Genomic DNA, 18,702 nt, shown 5'->3' with positions numbered 1-18,702 from the left:
AACAAGATACTGTTTTGCACCAGTCATAATGCTGCTGCTGTCAGCACAGACACCTCTGTAAATTAGTCATCTTTCTGGAAAGTTTCTGCAGTTCCAACTGGGATATTTAAAGAATACATTGGGAAAAAAAATCTAAGGTTTTCAGCCACATCCCTGTAAAATATATCATACCTAATTTAAGTGAAAGCTTCCATGCTTTAATGATGAACAACCACGATCCTGCAAATAATTATTAATGACTTCATCTGTATCTCTATAAGTAGTACCTAGCAATTCTCCAAATCAAAATAAAACCCTAATAATGGACACTTCTAGGAATTAATTAAGGTAATTTCAATTAATTCATTGTATAAGGTTGTCCTGAAAACCTATGTTGTACTGCTGAATGGGCTCATATCTCACTTGCATGTAAACATTTCAGTTGGCCTCATTGTCCAGATGGCTTCTTATATCATACAGATAAAAACTGTTTTAATTATCATACTGAGTAGAAATGGTGAGTCAAAGGATAAAGAAATGCAATGTTATTCATTAAACCCTCCCTTTTTAATTAATTCATGTTTATACACTGCTTTGAACAAGCAAAGCATAATTTGAGTGTTAGGTATTACTGTTGTTATCACCTATTCTTAAGGTTGTCACAGAAGAAAATCTTGTGGAATTTATGTCAGAATGCAGGAAATGAGATGGAGCCATTTTATGATGTAGACACCAGAAGAAGACCGCAACTTGGGTACCAAACTATTGCAATTCTAAAACATGGGCCAGTTTGATGGATTAGCATAAAAAAGCATTGTGCCAGTCCCTGAGGATCCTGGTCTGGGGGCAGTCTACCATCACTCATTATAGTTACGCCTCTCTGCCTCTACTGACACTTCATAGTCTAGCATATATTTAGAACGAAGCCGCCCAACAAATGGTTATGACTGCTTTCTTTCCTGGCCACAGGATAAAATATGCAGCAGTAATACGCTGAAGAAGACAAGAGGCTTCTTGTTAAAATGTACCCTCCTTTTTGAGGGGATGGTTAGACAGAACTGTGGCTCTCACAGCCTCCCATTTTATGAATACTGCTAACTCAGAAGTAATTTATTACTGGGGTCAATTATGAAAAGCAAATATTTGTCCTTGGCCTGGAGCAGAGGGCATGAGATCAGGGATCTTCAGGTTTTCCTATATTCAAAACCTCCTCCCCAATCCTACCTTACACTCTCCTTTCTTGAGTCAGTTTATGAAAACCTCTCACTCAGCTATATTAGGCTGATTTTCAGCCTCAAAGAGAAAGAATGAACATTGTCTGCAAAGTGCTCAGTCCGTTGGCTAAGCAGTGTTAAAAGTATCTCTAACCTGAACAGGAAGCCACTGCCAGTCAGTAAAAAGTCAGCTGGTCCAACCCAATTAAAGAGAAAAAAAGGAGGCCAAGAACATTCCTTGTAATGCAAAGCACAGAGACAAGGTAATTCCCCAGAAGCTGCATTTCTGAGAGCACTGTACACCGACAAGAGATGAGATTTCATTTAGACAAACAGGGTGAAGCTTTAATAAAGCAAAGTTGTTAAATGACTTCATGAAGTCCTGACAAGGCAAAGGTGGCAGGGTAGTACGCCATAAAGGTCCCTTTCTTTGACTACTATGCATTGCCTGAGAACTCAGCCTTTGCCTCCATGCAGGGAAAGGAGATCCTCATGCCTGGCAATGCTGCTCTCCACCCATAAATCTCCTTGGCTTGGCTAAAACAGACTTCCTCATAACTAGGCCAGTCGTCATTGACTGATTAGGGCCAGATGGGGTCCCGCAAGCGCTGGTAAGGCCCTGTGACCAGAAGACATTGTATGTTTGCAAAGGGTTACATCTATGGGTCATTTATGAGAGCCTTTTATGCTACTTAGCTTTTTTTCCTGCATGAATGAATGTGCTCTAAAGCAACGTTTCTCAACCTGTGGTTCACAACCCAAAAGTGGGTCACAAGAATATTTCAAAGGGTCGCAAGCAAGTGCCAGAAAAAACACACGAAAGAGGTTTAGCCCTGAACAGGAGGGTGGCAGGTCCCAAGACCCAGCCCTGAGAAACCAGCCTGTTACAGTTACCATCCAGTGAAGTAGGTTGTTGCCTATGAAAGCTCATGCCTTTGTGCAGAGATGCCAAGTATGTGGGATCCCAAGGGCCCTGGCCCCACTCAGGAAGAGGGCTGTCACCTGAAATGCATAAATCCCACATGTCCATCATCTTAGTGCCCCCTCCCCCCCAGGCAAAAATAATAGTCAGTGCCTATGCCTTTCTGAACTAATTAGTCTCATGTAGAGGACTGCCCTGTCTTCTGTGTGACTTCAGACTAACACAGCTAGCCATCTCTCTGCTTATGAGCAAAAATGAGGTACAGAGAGGTGAAGAGACTTGCCTGAGGTCACACAGGACAGCCAGGAGCAGAGCTCAGTTGTCTGAATTTCAGCTCAGTGCCCAACCACTTGATCACATTGTTGTTTCTCTATAATAAATGCTAGACGGTGAGGCCTGAAGTAGATTGTGATATTCCATCTCTCTAAATGGAGAGTGCATTAACATAATAGCTTTTATTATTAGAAGTCGTGCATATTTGGCAAGAGGTTTAATAATCCAAAACATATCGTGAAATTGCTTTACCTCCCTTGTATATTTGTTCCCAGTGCTTGCATCAATTGCACAAAATATCATTCTTTACATGCTGCTTATTTCTTACTATATTAATATTCCTTCGTTATCCAGTGTAACTTATTTTTCCAAAGCATCAGTACCTAGACCAAAAACAAAATCATAAAATGTAGCCAATAAAAACTCTCTGGCAATTGAACAAACATTGAGTGTTAAGAGTCTGTGTTAAAATTAATATAGAGTAATTTCATTCCTGCAGAATAATAGGCTAATAACATTTTTTTGCTTTCAAAGTCTTGTAATTAGAATGGGTTCAAATGATGATTTTGATGAATAAGGTATTTTACAGATGAAAATATTAGTCTCATGAACCAAAAAGCAGTGAATAGCACAATGCAATATTAATCTCAAGAAGAGACACTAAATTATACATTTTATTATCCTACACAGATTTATATTCCCATTATCTTTCACACCCACATAAGATAAAGAAAACGTAAATCTGCTTCTCCATGCAGAGGATTTCATAACACTGTATTAAAAAGGTAATCATTTTACTCATACGTTTTACAGTAATGTTTTCTTAACAACCAAAAGCACTTTCATTTAATATTAATAAGACAGATGTTTTGGCAGCGTGCGACAATGAAATCATCCAGCTTTTACACTTCTCATTTACGTACATGAGTTTTAAAGATTTATAATGTTGCCAGTTTGCTATAGCTGTAAGTGGTCAATATATCCTGTCTTTTAGAGTGCTACTACTGTAGATCATTATGGGATTTAAAAGCTTTCAGAATGGAAATGGATGCCCTGCACAGAGCTGCTAAGCTAAACTCTTTTTCCTTGCCCTTCATGTTTGTAAATAAAGATGAATCAAAGTGAAGTAACGCCCCCTTGTTGCAAAACAACTAAAACATTTTAATACATGTATCCTAACCCTCTTGGTTTAAATAGTAAAATTCTGTGGAGGAAAACATTCTTATTCCCACAGAGTCATCTTCTGACATGGATTAAAATATAATATTGTGATTTTGAAAAGAAAGAATTCTGTCTAAGCACATGGCACATTCGTCACATTTGTCTTTACCTGCCCCTTTAAATCCACCATCTCTTGTTAAAACTATAAGAAGAATTTCAGTGACAAAAAAAAAATCTTACATACTTTCAGTTATTTGGTGCTCATCCAGATTGCCAACATTTATGAAGTAAAAGCAAACCTACAACCAAAATGTAAGGCACCTGCAGAATAAAGGAAGTGTAATCCTTATTAATCCTCCTTGTGGCATGCATTCCAATGTGATGGCAAGTCTCACTTGTTCCAAGGACACAGAGAGCTATGCTAGAGGGAATCTGAAAGCTCTGAAAACCTCAAAAACAAGCCATTGGTTTCTCATATTGGGGCCAAGCAACGGCCCAACAATCTTTCTTCAAAAACAAAAGGAGAAACACAACAAGATATCAATTCCAGCAAACATCCTGGGAGACTGCAATTGCCATCAGCAGTCCCTCAAGATCAGGGGCAGGCAATTATTTCGGGCAGAGAGCCGCTTACCCAGTTTTGGCAGGCTGTCGAGAGCCGCATGGGTAGCCCCGCCCCTTGACAGATGTCCCGCCCCCTGGTCACTATCTTGGGACCAATGTTCCAATGTCTTGGGACCAATGTCCCAGGGCCAGCACCGGCAGGGCCCAAAGCAGGGCACAAGCTGGCAGGGGTCTGTGGAGCTGGGCTGGGCTGCATCAGCAGGGAGGGGGGAGCTGGCCCAGCTCCATAGAGCACCTGCCAGCTAGGACCCCGTGCTCCTGTCACCCTGCTCTGGGCCCCGCCAGCACTGGCCCCGGGACACCGGTGTGGGCGCTGTGCTCCTGCTGGCTCCCCACCCACTCACTCCCAGTGGTCCCCAGCCCTGCAGTACAGGTGGGGGACAGTGCACAGCCCCAACCCCCTGCTCGCTGGCAGGGAAAAAACTGGTGCTGAGTGCAGGGAAAAGTTGCCCCTCACCTGCCCCATGGTTGGTGCTCCCTGCCGCAGGCACTCGCAGCCCACACGGGGCTGTCTGGAGCATGCACAGGCAGCCCCACATGGGCTGCAAGTGGCTACAGCGCGGGGTGCTGGCCACGGGGCAAGGGACCACTTTTCCCTGTGCTCAGCACCAGCTTGTAACCCTGTCCCGCTGCCAGCCTGGGCCCCATGCCAGCGCCGGGCTCATCCATTGGTGGCAAGAGCTGCAGCCCCCCCACATGCTGCACTCTGCTGCCCCCCCGGAGCTCACACACTGGGCAGCCCAGAGGTGACGGTGGCAAACACTGCCCAGTGCAGCAAGTGGTGGGGCCGCAGCTGCTGTCGCCACGTGCAGCCCCAAAGGGTAAGCCTGGAGCCGGCATGGGGCCCAGGCTGGCAGTGGGGCCAGGTTACAAGGTGGTGCTGAGCACAGGGGGAAAAGCCGGGGGACAAAGTGGCCCATCCCCATCCCATGCCCGGCGCCCGATGCTGCAGCTGCTCGTAGCCTGCCTGGGGCTGCCCGTGCCTGCTCCAGACAGCACTGCACAGGCTGCGAGCAGTTGCAGCAGTGAGCGTCACGCATGGGGTGGGGTAGGGACCGCTTTCCTCTGCACTGAGAAGGAGCAGGGAAGGAGCTCAGGGAAAAGCTGAGTGTGGGGGATGAAAAGAAACCCCTCACCTGTTCCGTGGTCAACACTCCCTGCTGCATGCAGCCCACATGGGGCTGTCCAGAGCAGGCACAAGCAGTCCCACACGGGCTGCAAGTGGCTGCAGTGCGAGGCGCTGGCCATGGGGTGGGCGAGGGGCCACTTTCCCCTCCCCCCCCGATGCTCCTTCCATGCCCGGGGTCCCCCTCTGCCCTTCTCCCCCTGCCTTACCTGAGGTTTCAGCATGGGGAAGCCACATTTACTGCTGATTTACTGCTGGAGATGATCCCTTTTAGCAGGGTCTTTCAAGCACTCGATATTGAACTTTTTCCTTGGTTGCTTCTTCTGTTTACATTGTTTTGGGACAATAAAGATGGACATGATGGAATATATCAAAAGATGATATGTCCAGAAGTTGTCTATGTTGGTCATAGCTCTGGTGTTATAGATATAGCAATAGTCCTGGACGTATACTATGACTTACTCCATCAGGTTCTAAACAGGGGTGCATTCATTATGTCTTTTACTTGTTGGTACTTGGCTCCTCTTCTCTGGGGAAAGATGATAGGACTTGGTAGAGTTTAGAAGAGAATGGTTTTGCTCTGTTATCTGAAGGTGATATGCAGTGATGACTTCTCAGCAGAATCTTCCATGTTGTCTTTTGGTCAGTTGAAGACAAAGGGTTGGCATAATGCCAACCAGACATCCTGGCATCTGAGTAAACAATCTTGATCTTGATAGCAAAACCAGGGCTGTAGATAAGCCTGTCTTTTTTTATTTTTCCTTCCCAAAGAAAGGTGTAGCCACCACCATGTTCTGTGAGACACCCCCTCCTATGTGTCTGGTTTCACTAAGTACAGCAATAGCAATAGCCAGTCACGCAAGTTCTCTGGCCAAGAATGCTGTCCTTCACTTTGGTCCATCACCATTAGCTTTATCCATCAGTGAGAAGATGTTCCACGTTACAAACTTGATTACAATGGTGAAACCTCGTTCATACATGAGTGACATATCACTGCCTGGGAAGGATTCTGATTCAGAATCACAGAAACCAGGCTCACAGCAGCAACCGCAAGAAAAGCAAATGAGTCTAAGCTTCATATGTGAAACAACCATACATAAATCCTGAAAAAAAACCTGAACAAAATAGAAGACACCTGTCTCCTCTTAACCAAAATTTTGTTAATTACCAGGGTTTATTTTTCTCAGAAACACAGAGTCAAAGATGCAAACATCCATTACAATGTAATGTGGGAAGTAGCCATAGGCCAGATTCTTGACTTTGTTGTACCTTGTAGAGTCAGGCACAAGTGTCATAAAGGAATGTAAAAGCGTCACCAAACCAGATACCCACTTCACAGAGACATGAATGATTATAGATACAAACTACCAGAATTGTGATTTTTCTGGATTTTGAAGTCCAGCATCTGTCACCCCTGCTCCTCACCACTGACTGGCTGCAAGGGCTGCCTGTCACGTGGTGCCTCCCCTCTCTACCAATCAGCAGCATGATAACATAACAGGCAGCCCTTGCAGCCAATCAGCAGTAAAAGGTAGGGCCAGCAGGGCCCTTCAACCTATCACAAGCATGGGAGGGGGGGCACTGCACTCTGCCTCTGAAATGGCTACCGGTCCTGTGTTCTGCTCATGAAATCAGGGGGCAGTTGTCCTGAATTTGGTGGATTTTAATTATAGAACATGGTACACTAGTGTACGGACCTCCTTGATCATCAATCCCAGTGCCCTGCTACTACAGATGGCCACCTCAGGTGTGCAAGGAAATAAAGAACTGACCTCTGTCTTCTCCAGTGGTAATGGTCTGGGTCTCTCTAAACTTGTTTTTTGGGGGGTTTTTTATTTGTTTTTTTTTTTTAAAGAAGCAGGTGAACGTAAATGAGAGACAGTGAAGCTGGCGAGTAAAGGTTGGACTGAATGTTTATCTCCATGAAACACGTAGGGGTGCTTGAGTTGTGGTATAGTTTGTACCACTATTGAGAATGAGAAGAACAATATAAAAAATTAAATACAACTACAGATTTTGGCTATCCAAATATAGATTTTTTAATCTATCCTGTATGAAGCAGAGGAAAATCTTGCATCCACTAGGTAAAGTAAGACATTAAGGGTTTGAACCTGTAGCTCTTGATGATGGGAAGCCATTGAGGAGCTCACAATAGGAGCCTCCACTTTGGCATGGCATTAAATTCAGTACAGTTAGTCTTGTTTTACTCTTATAAGCAAGATTGGAATGGGCTAAGCTATGTGGAAACATACACAATAGGTAACAAATGAGATGAGATGAAAATTTAAAAAAGAAACAATTTTCTTTAGTTCCTCTCTTTTTTCCCCTCCTAAAAAAGCGCATCCCCACAAATGAAAGTCACATTTTAAAAAGAGATGCATCTTAACCAGTGCTCCAAAAAAACCAGAAAATGCAGTGGGAAAAGGATGTTCGGGGGGGCCTTTCCACCAAGAACTGCTACACCTCAGACATTTAAATCTGGGGACAGTTTTACTCAGACTGCCAGCTAATCACTTCTACCATAGTATTACATGAAGAGTAAGGTAGCATCTTGGATAGCTAGGACCCCAGACACACACAGCTTCATACATCAAACTTTGTACACTGAATTGCTCACAGAAATGAATGGAAAACCAATTATCCATCAAAGAACAGGTACAATAGTGTCCCAGGGGGGCACAAACAGAGGTCCTGGAACACCGTCCCATGGCGGGACACAAGGTGGGGGTGAGCTGCTGGAAAGAAGAAACAAAAATACCTAAGGTGGGGGCTCACTTACCTTCCATAGGAAAAGCCGCACTGCACCGCACCGCACCGCACCAAGAAGAGCCGCTGGCACGGTTCATCAGCTGCTTTTATTTGTAGCTGGGAGAGGCGCCAGTGGATGACATCATCGGAAACCACTGTCTCGCTGATTTAAAAGCCGGGGAACAGGGTGGGCAGCAGCTAAGACAGAGACAGGAGGCAAGGCTGCTCCCCGGGCTACTCAACAGGATCACCAGATCCATAAGGGACCGGACGAGGACTCTCAGGAAGGATCCCGGCCCCCTTAAAGGGCTACACACCCGGCACATCAGGGAAACCAGGCCAAGGAGGATGGTGTTGAGAGATCCTGACGACCGCAGATGCCGGATCCGTGAGTGGGGTGGGCTGAGGCCCAAACCCCTACTGTTGTTTTCCTTTTCTCTTTTTTTTTCTGCTTTATGTTGTCATCTTGAAGGGCACCCAGAGCCCGAACCAGGGAAGGCATTCCCAATCGACCCGCAGGGTCAAGAAGAGGAGTGGAGACAGCTCTGTGGAGTGTGACGTCTAAAAAATAAGGTCAAGAGCAGACGTCGAGACAGGACCAGTCCCACACCCCGTAAACATCTGGGGCAAAGAGAGACACCAAGGGACGGGCAAGAGGGGACAAGAGCAGGAGGGAACATCAAAGAGACAGGCCGGCGATCCATTACCTGGTCATCCTGAGGGCTGGCATATGGTGGTGGTATAGGGGACGTGGAGCCCCAAGAACACTCGCAAAGGGCAGCGCCCAGTCCATGGGATCCCACAAGGGCAAGTCCCACTACTGAAGGGAAAACCAAGTCATGGCAGGAAAGTGTCGGGGCCTCCCTTGGGGGTGAACGCAGCCCAACACCCTAGTCCCAGGGACATGCCCCAGGGTCTGAACTAGGCGTGTGCTTTAGGGCTGCCAGAGAGCGCCTATACCAAACCAGATGGGTGCAAACAGACTCCTAAAAGATTCCCATTTGGTGTAGAGTGATCCATAGAAGTTTTATGTTATGATAGGAATTATTTTTTTTAATTATAATAATTTTAATGTGCCTTTCAATGTCACTAAAAGGACACACTAAATAGATTTCTTTCAATAACACCCATTACATTCACCAATTGCACATTAACTGGAATGTAACTAATAGAAATTAACTGCATCATAGTTATACATGTCATTTTATTGACTTGCATTACACATTTTTACATGAACTAACATTTTCACGCAAGAGAGAAAGGTTTAATGAATTGAAAAACCATGTACTTGAAGCAGTAATAATATACCTTGGAGAATAGTCTCCTCTTGATGCCTGCCAAGGTTTGCATACAAAGCAGTACTCATCAAAATGGGTATACACCTCTGTTTTTCAAGGAAAAAATGAAATTCTCAGGGCTGAATCTTCAATTAAAGTTGAGCTGCATCCAGCACAACTGAGGGAAAAGGGAGCATGCCAAGCTCACCTTTTATCCATTGCCACCAATTTCATGCTCTAAGTTGTACTAGTTGCTAACAACCTCCAACAGGTAGCTCAAGCAACTGAGCACAGCAGTATGCCAGTCATTCTGTTTCAATACTCAGCCTCTGACCTGACTCCCTTTTCTGGCTCCTCACCACCTGGGGATAGTGAAGTTAAAGAAATCCCCAGCCAGCTGGTTAAGGCAGCTTTCACCTAATCTGGCCTCAGAGTGAATCAACACAGGCAGAACATGGCTCATAATATTTCATATGCATGGAATCAGAGTGTGATCTCAGTGACACTAGTATAGATTCAGGGAAATCCCAATCTTCCTTAGAGCTGCGGGTCAGAAAACATGACTGTGCCATTCTGCCCAAAGCTAAGCACAGCTAGTGCCTAAATAATCAAATATTAACACCATCACCGTGCACAAAATCCTCAGTGTCCGTAATCAGTACAGCTCCTCTGAAATCAACTGAACCATGCTCACTCACACTAGCAAAGGGGTTGTTCTTATATGATTACGTAACAGTAGGCTCCTATTGACTGATAGAAAGGGCACTGAATGAGTAGGCAAACTAAGCAGATTTACCAAAAAAATAGCAAACAATATTCCTTTGTGGCATATCCTGTTTAGACTGCACAGGGGCTAACACATCAAATTAAACTGTTTCTTTCAAAAAAAAATAATGCAACAAATGGGATATCTTAGAAAACTAAAAAAAAATCACAAAGATTTGTTCCCATTTTTGGAACCAACATGCTAAAAACGATATTTATATTAAATAAAACCCTGAAACTGAAGTGAGCTTGTGAATTGTAGGGGAAGTGACACAACAAAAAGATCAACTTTATAAAGAACATACTGCCCCATGCAAAAAGATCACAGAAGAATGTGCATTAGCTATCAGCAGGATGAAAGAGGATGCTCTTATATTAAAGATATTGGCAATCTGAACTCATACAGTAAACTGAAATCTGAGAAGCAGAAGTTCCTACCTTAGTTTTATGGATTGAAATGTGCATTTAAAGTATTCAGGCTTCAAAAGACCGTGTAGACTATATTCACATATAGAACTGAGGTATTAAGAATACTTGTCAGTAGATGCAACCACTGGATCCCAGAGTTACAGGCAAAATTTTCATACAGACATAACATCTTATCTGGCTCTCCAAAAGCAGCAACTAGATGATTTTTAATTGAATAGTTGAGTTTTTAGATATATTTAATTTATTAATAAAATATAATTTATAGGAGATTTAAAATCATGTCATTATAGTTGATCTAAGAGCATTCACAACATATAATCAGGACTCAAAGGCAGATTTTGATGTCTGCTGCAGAACAGGAAAAAACACTGAACCAGAAACATTTATAAAGCTCTCACCAGAGCAATTCACTTGTTTTAATTAGCTCAAATACTGCTGTGTCATTTCTTCCATTATCTCCTAGAAAATACACCTTCAGAATGTATACATAAAGAAAGGCACTTATTAATTTACCATACATTTAACACACGCAATAATCCACATTCAACCCACGTTATTAGCACTGCAAAATCAAGCTGTCAAAAAGTCCCCGTGAGGTCAGGGGCAGTTCTGGCTCCTTGCTCCTGCGCCACAGGAAGCCTAGGAACAGCTGCCTCCCCAGTGCAGGTAACTCTTCCCACTGCCCCAGCCCCGGCAAGAACCCATGTTCATCCACATGGGTGAACCACCAGGGAGGCATAAAGCATGCCTTTCTCCTCCTGCCAACGGCTGTGAGCTGTGATTTCACAGCACTGGTTGATGCCCTTAGACCCCAGGGATTTATAGCTGTGGCTATAAACACAGCCCCAGTTCACCTGCACATGGCCACTTCCCCCTCCCTCCCCACCCCACCAGCTGGCCAGGTCCTATCAGCCACTGCTGCAGCCTCCAGTCCCAGGGCAACAAGGCAAGCTGCAAGCACAGCCCCATTTCTCTCACAGTGGGGGCAACATGGGCAGGAAAAGGGAGCATGCCTCTTCCCTAGCCAGAAGCTGCCAGAAGCTGCTGCCCAGGCAGGTAGCATCAGCTGGAGGCAGCCTGACTGCCATGTGGGCAGGGAGAGCAAATGAGCTGAGACAACTTTCTTGCTCTCCAGCCAGGAAGCTTGAATGCTTCAAATATCCCAGAAATTTGTAGCACTAGAATTGAACATCCATCCATAGCATTAAACTATATACTCTTTGGGCCAGGGATTGTATTTTTCTTCTGTCCTTATAGCACCTTGCCTATGAATAGCTGTCCAAAATAGGGCCCTGGATATTGCAAGGCACATCAATAAAATTCATTGCAATTGCAATGGATATCATTATACAGAGCCCCAGTGACTTCAACAGGGCCCCAAACTGATATAATAGCTCTACCATGTACATCCAATTGCAGAAGCAGGACCACACACAGAAAGATAACTTATATGTATTGTATTTTCTCCATCATAGCAAATTGAAGCCTGTACAGATTTTTAGATTGCACTAATTTAGGTGCATAGTTTGTGAAGTAGATCTCCTGAACCTTGTAAGTAGAATATTATACATATAATGAAGAGATTGTCATAATAAATTATTTTTTTACCAAACAACATATAAAACAAATATACTGATGCTGTCACAACTTTCTGTATAACTGTGTATTGATAATGTGTCACTTAACACGCTGTTTTAGGCATTTAAATTTGTAGTCAGATTAGTAACTGAAAGGTATCTAATTTAGCCCTGGAACATGCTTGAGTCTTAACAGCCTATTCTTGTTCAATTGAAGGCATTACCAAAATTACAAATGAATCCAATGTGAGCAGGATTAGTCACATGAAATCCTATTCAATGAGTCTGAATTTACAAACCTTTACAGTTTAACAACAATGCTGTGGAGTAGGAAAGTCAACAGAGGTGAGGGACAAGCTTGTATTGCCCTCCTGATGCTAATAGGAGTTGAAGGAAGATAAGTCACTCACCACTACATTAATGCCTACTGCCCTTATAGTCATTGGTTGGCATTGGTGAGTGGCCTCAGATAACTCTTTATAGCATATCCCTTATGACTGGTAGAAGAGAAAAAATCCATTAGAAAGGAGAAAATATTTGACTGAAAAATTATCAACCAACTCTAAGTAGTATGTTTCCATCAGAAGACTTAAAATGTAAATGCATTCTTTTGTTATCTACCCTACAAGACCAATACTCTCTCAAGTAAATAAACCTGTGAGATTTTGAAGGAGAAAGAAAGCCCCTGATAACAGCAGTTCTATTGAGTCACAAAGGAATAGGAATTCCATTTGTAGGAATAAGCTGAATAGCTTCAAGTATAATAAAAATCTTTGAAGTAATTCTCCTTTTCATTTCGTATATGACTTGAAACCAAATTGGAGCCATGCAAAATGTAAAGTTGGCTTCCATGACATCCTTACATCAGCTTTCAAGGGTTGTTTTGGAATAAGAAAAATATCAAGATTAATTTCTTAAATTACCTGAAAATATCATTCCCTGCTTTTTGTCTTAAAAAACAGACTTTATATACATATATTAAAAACATACCAGATATAAATGAGAAACATTTTTCCTCGGGTTTGAAAAGATTCTGAATCAGGGCCACAAAGGAAAAAGTCTAAAAATTTATGAAAAAAATATATAATTAAATCTTTCTTACTTTATGTCCTTTCCTATAAAATGCAATACTATTTTAATTATAAGAGATATAGTGATATTTTCATGAAATTATATATTTGAGGGTTTTTCCCCAATGGCATAAGAAAGTCCTCGACAACTGATACAGCAGTACAATGGAAGCCTAAAACTTTAACTTGTGTAAGGCTCCTGTAAGTAACCATAGATCCTCTGGATCATGGTGTTTGTGTAAGAGGTCTAGTCAGGTGTCTGATGAATCCATTTGTGGCTGACAAGCACAAGTTGAGAGAGACACAGCTTGTTACAAGTTTCAAGATCCATGTGTTGTCTGAGTTGGAGCCCAAGTTTACAACATGTGCTTCCCTCTTTCTTGCTTTGCTTCCATCCTCTGGATCAAAGCTGCTTCATGTTGACCTGCACCCAGTGCAGGTTGTTCCCTCCAGATCAGACAAGATTCTGCGCACTCATCCCAGTTTTCTACACTGATGTTGAACAACTTCATATCATTTTTACACACATTGTGGTACCACCAAAAAGGGCAACCCAACTTTCTAGAGCCATCTTGAATCTCGCTATACAAAATATATTGGGAATATGGTCTCCTTCCATTCTCCTGACATGGCCAATCCATCACAACCTCCTCTTCTTGACAGTGGTTTCTAAGTGTGTCAGTCCTGCGCACTCCAGTACCTCTGTGTTTGGTATTGTCTTCCCACTTTATTTTCAGGATCTTATACAGACATCTCATGTGGAAGCTGTTCAGTCTCTTGATAGACCTAGCATATGTAGTCAACATTTCTGAATCATAAGGCTCCAACACAGATTCATATCAGTTAAAAAAATTAAAAGAAAAATTATTTTTAAAACATTGCTCATACTGTCCCCGCTGAGGTTGGTTTTATTATTTTCATTTTATTGTTGAAAATAACTTTTTAAATACAAACAGCTTTCTGTGAGTACGAAGACCCCAAACCTACAAACACACACCTGGCTAATCCAGATTTAGTGCAACTATAAATGTACACAGAGTTAGTAGCATGTGTATAATAAGAGGGATCTTAGAGTCCCTGTTACTTTAAGGTGGGAACTGCAGCAGTTGGAGCACAAACAGCTAAGCAGGGGCCAGCTGTAAAATGGATGGCAGCAATGAAATGTTGCTGCCTAGGCAGGAACCTGTGCCTCCAGGTAAAGGGCACACTTGCAGCCAGTCTGAGACTAGCAGCTAAAAGAACAAACTAGCAGATAGCAGAGTGCTAGCCAGGGGTCAGCATCAAAGCAGCAGCAAGGGAAAGCAGGCAGGTCACCAGGCTCAGAACGGGTCCCCCAGTGTATAGCTGCTGAGTTACCTAACTGGAAGGGGGCAGGGCTTAGGCAGCATATAAACCCAGGGTCTGAGCCAGGGCAGTCAGTCTAGCCCTGCAAGTTGCAGAGAAAAGAGCTCCTGACCTGAATGCTGCAAGGAGAGCCTGGCTGACAGGCTGAAGAGCTGCATTGGGGAATAGCAAACAAGGTCCTGATGGTTTACAGGGGAATACAGCCCAGAGTAGGAGGAAACCTGGTTGTACAGCCTACAAGCTGGAAGTTAAGTTTGAACCCATTGTGGAGCTAGTTTATGTTATAGCCAGGCGGCTTACCATTTGGTTATGCTGGTGGCTTGGGTCAGGACTACAGGGTAGTGGGGTTCCCAGCAGTACCTGGGAGCAGGGCAGAGACAAAGCACAAGAGCCTAGAGCCCAGAGCCCGGTGAAGAGAGGGCCAGGGGGCCCAGACGGAGGGATCCAAAATGGGCTCAGCATCCAGAGCAGGGCAGATGTGGCCAGAGGGACTGAAGCCCAGAACAGGGCAGAAATGGGGGCCAGGGGACCCAGACAGAGGGAGCCAAAGCAAGCTCATTGCCCAAGCCAGGGTGGAGACAGCACCAGGAATCCCAGGACTAAAAATAATCAAGACAAAAGCTGGAGCCCAGAAGCCAAGTCCAGTAGAGTGGGCCTAGGCTAAAAAGCCAAACTACAGAAAAGGGGCAGAGGCCAGGAAGGCTGAGGCCCTGACAAGGGAGTGATTGTACAGTAACACCTATGAGGCATTGGCATGGCTGTAGGGGAGGACGGAGGCCATGAATAACCCTTAAGGTTACAGGTACCCTGGGGAGCATGGACCAGTCAGGAGGGCCCACTTAACCTGAGGGGGGCAAAACTGAGATCAGTGGGGCCTGGGATGGACCTGCTGGTTATCAGAAGAACTGGGGCTCACTCTAGAACCCTTAGGCAGCCTCCCTTTCAATCATCCAATAAATACATCAATGCGTGGCAGGAGAGTGAGAAGGTGAGGGCACCCTAAAGCTGGAGCAGGACAAGGGTTGCATGGTTGCCAGGGAGTGTCAATGGTTACCCCTGGAACCAAACTTGCTAGAGTATGTGAGCAGGATCTGAATCTTAATGCAACATCCAATGTTTATGTAGAAAACAGGTCAGGGTGGCTTACATACAACTGAAATTTTACCCTGGAAGGTAAATTAGCTTGGTGGAGGTTCCTCATTAATTATCTCTTAGTATCTGCTGACTAAATTCACTCTATTTGCAAATACATTGGTTTAGTTTGCTTTGGGGTTGTTTTTTTTTCCACATACACACGTTTTTTACATGCACCCTAGGCTTAAGCCAAATTGGTTGCTTTTCATTTCAGTCGTCATCATCAGGAATTGAACACTCTGCTGACCAATTCTTCCTCATTTACACCTTTACAAACCCATTGAACTTTGATTCTGAATTCTGTACCTCTTTACACCAACCCTGATGTCACCATGGCTCTATTAGCACCAAACTCCCCAAGTATTTTTGGGCATAGGGTGCCCCAGTAGAGCACAGCCTTCACAGCACTTACAGGATATGAAAGCCTTGTTCTGGAATTTTCTCTCTCCCCCCGACTCCACCAGAATTATACCACTGTTTGTCACACTTGCAAGAGTTAAAATGAGGTGGACAGGACTTGCCTAATTTTATATAACTCTCAGGTAAGACAATTTGTCTAAAAAGAGGACACAGTGGGCTTCTGAGCTCTTGTGATAGACAATGACACTTTTCTTTAAATAATCCTTGCAGTACTGCCATCAAACATTGAGAATTAAGTACATTAAGCTTTTGCACCGATCACATTCGGTTAAGTAGGTATTAGCAAATAGGCAAACATCACAAAGTAGGTGTTCAGCCCATATTGGGGCAGGTATCCCTGGTAGAACTCGTGTTATATCAAGAATGCAACTTGTTTACCATTTCTAAATTTGCTGCATTTCACTTAGTCAATTAGATCATTGGAAAGCAATGTGTTTTATGTTGTTTTGTTTTTATTTAGTTTTTGTTACTGTCACATGAAGCATTTTTTCTGGCCAGCTAAAACTGAAGCTGAATTTGCTAAATAATTACTATTTCCTTGTTTGCATTCCTTGGTTGCAAGGTCTTTAAGTATAATCTATAATCTCGCTCTTTTACTGAGTGAAGAAGAAATACGAGATCCATTCCAGAACATTATTACATCATTGCTACACTGTATTTTTTTCAGCCCAGAAGAGCAACATGTGACATTTCCTCTGACTAGGCACAAGTTATATTCAGAAACCAGACAGGAAATACTTGTTGGACAAAAGCTAGGAGGCACAAATATCATCCTGTCATGATCCTTGTGCTTGTAAACAGAAACCTCCATCTTATTCTTGAGAAGCAAGCTCTCTCTTGTCCTTGTATGTATTTAAACATTATAAGAACCACATCAACTAATACAGTCCTGCTTTTAAAGACAAAACATTAAGAAAGTTAACGTTCAAACCATGTGCCTCGTGTTCTCATTTATACTGGTGAAAACGCAGGGTAAGTTCATTGACTTCAAAGGCATTATTTTTGGAAATACAAAGGCACCACAGTGAACAGAGTTTAGCAGCATAGTACTGTAATGATGAATAAGAACCTTTATAGCGTTCAGCTTCCTTGACTACATGGCAATGTCTACGTGATATATGCAATTGTCAGTGGGCAACTATGACAGACAATGGCCGGCACACAATAGAAACACTTATTTCCAGTAAGGATAAAGAACAAAGATTTCTAATTCCAGAATGAGAAATCCCTACAGGAGGATATTTCTGTGAATGCATCTTATGTTAAACCATATTTTTTCCCTTATTTCTGGTAGTAACTGAGTTAGTGCTATGGATTTTTACAGAAGGACATCAACCAAATGGAGCCTGTTCCAAGGCCCACTGAAGATTTCTGAGAAATATAATCTGATTCGGAAAAAGAATCACTAAACAAAATAAAGAGAAAAGTAAGAAACATAAAAAGATTCCAATTTCTATTACAATGAGAAAAATTCCAAATAATTCCCTAACTTGATACGTGAATGGAGTTCTCAGTTTTACACCAACAAAAGCTATAGAAATTACTTGAATTTAACACAGTATAAATGAGATCAGAATCTGATCCGCTGTACCCAATGAAATGAAAGGTCTGCAGGACTTGTTAAATGCTGTCCTTGTGCACAATGGGACATCTGTTTTACTTTAAAGCTTCTTAAATATATTTTCAAAAAGTGATTGTGTAGTCTGTTCTAAATGATTTATGATGATGATTTATAGCTCTTTATTATTTAAGTAATTGGAGCATTATTTTCAAGGTTCTGTAAATCCATATGCAAAATACCTCAGCGGGTTCCTGCTACACCTGGGTCTCCTCACTTGATTGCAAAACATGAAAGGGCAGCAGAACATTAAATAATTAAAGCAAAATGGCAGTCATTAGATGAAGCAGCCACATAAATATTCAGAACATATACCACAACCACAAGGGCATTTGGCTTCATCCACCACGTAATGATCAAATATACACAACCTTTGCTACTGAGCAATGAATTCAGCTGTCTGCTTTCACCAGCTGAATCTGTACTTGAAAATCTAGTTTGAAAATCTATTCTTTAATGGAAAATTGCAACAAAAATAGTTAATACAAAATACCAAACCCAGATTTTAAATGTGGATGCTGTTTCAATAGGGTGTCCAAAGCTGGGGAGTTTGTGTGCACATGTAAGCAATACTCAGCATAACAGATGTTAACAAAGTCAGATTCAGATGGAGGATTCCCTTACCTAGTCTTAAGAATTTGGTGTAAAGTGGCTGCACATTAGTCCTGTTGCCACTACTACAGATCATGGGCTGAAAGAGCAAATAAGGCTCTTGTGAACTCCTACTTTTGTGGTGGACATGGGCATGTGCACTTGTATAGGGATGGATCCACTGGCCATTTTCCCATTATACCCAATGCCACTAGACACTACAGGCTTTATGTACATGTGCTTGGTGGTGGGAGGATGGCATTTTAATTAGAGCAGTTCCTAGACAGCTGCTCTAATTAAAATATTTCACCATCACGTGTATTAAGCCCCGCACATTTAAAAATGGCTGTGGGATGCTTCATCTAAACCTCATTCGATGAGGTTTAGATAAAGTGCCCCCACAGCCATTGTAAAACTCATAGGGACTTAA

General features: G+C 42.9%; 1 long non-coding RNA gene across 1 annotated transcript in view; it reads right to left on the bottom strand.

Moving 5' to 3' along the window:
* LOC102387288 overlaps nucleotides 1-18,702 on the bottom strand; it is a 56,783-nt gene that overhangs the window by 21,949 nt on the left and 16,132 nt on the right. The gene's annotated exons all lie outside the window — the stretch shown is intronic.

This window comes from Alligator sinensis, unplaced genomic scaffold (genome assembly GCF_000455745.1).
Source record: "Alligator sinensis unplaced genomic scaffold, ASM45574v1 scaffold990_1, whole genome shotgun sequence".
Taxonomy (NCBI): Eukaryota; Metazoa; Chordata; order Crocodylia; family Alligatoridae; genus Alligator; species Alligator sinensis.
This window is presented reverse-complemented; position numbering and strand designations above follow the sequence as displayed.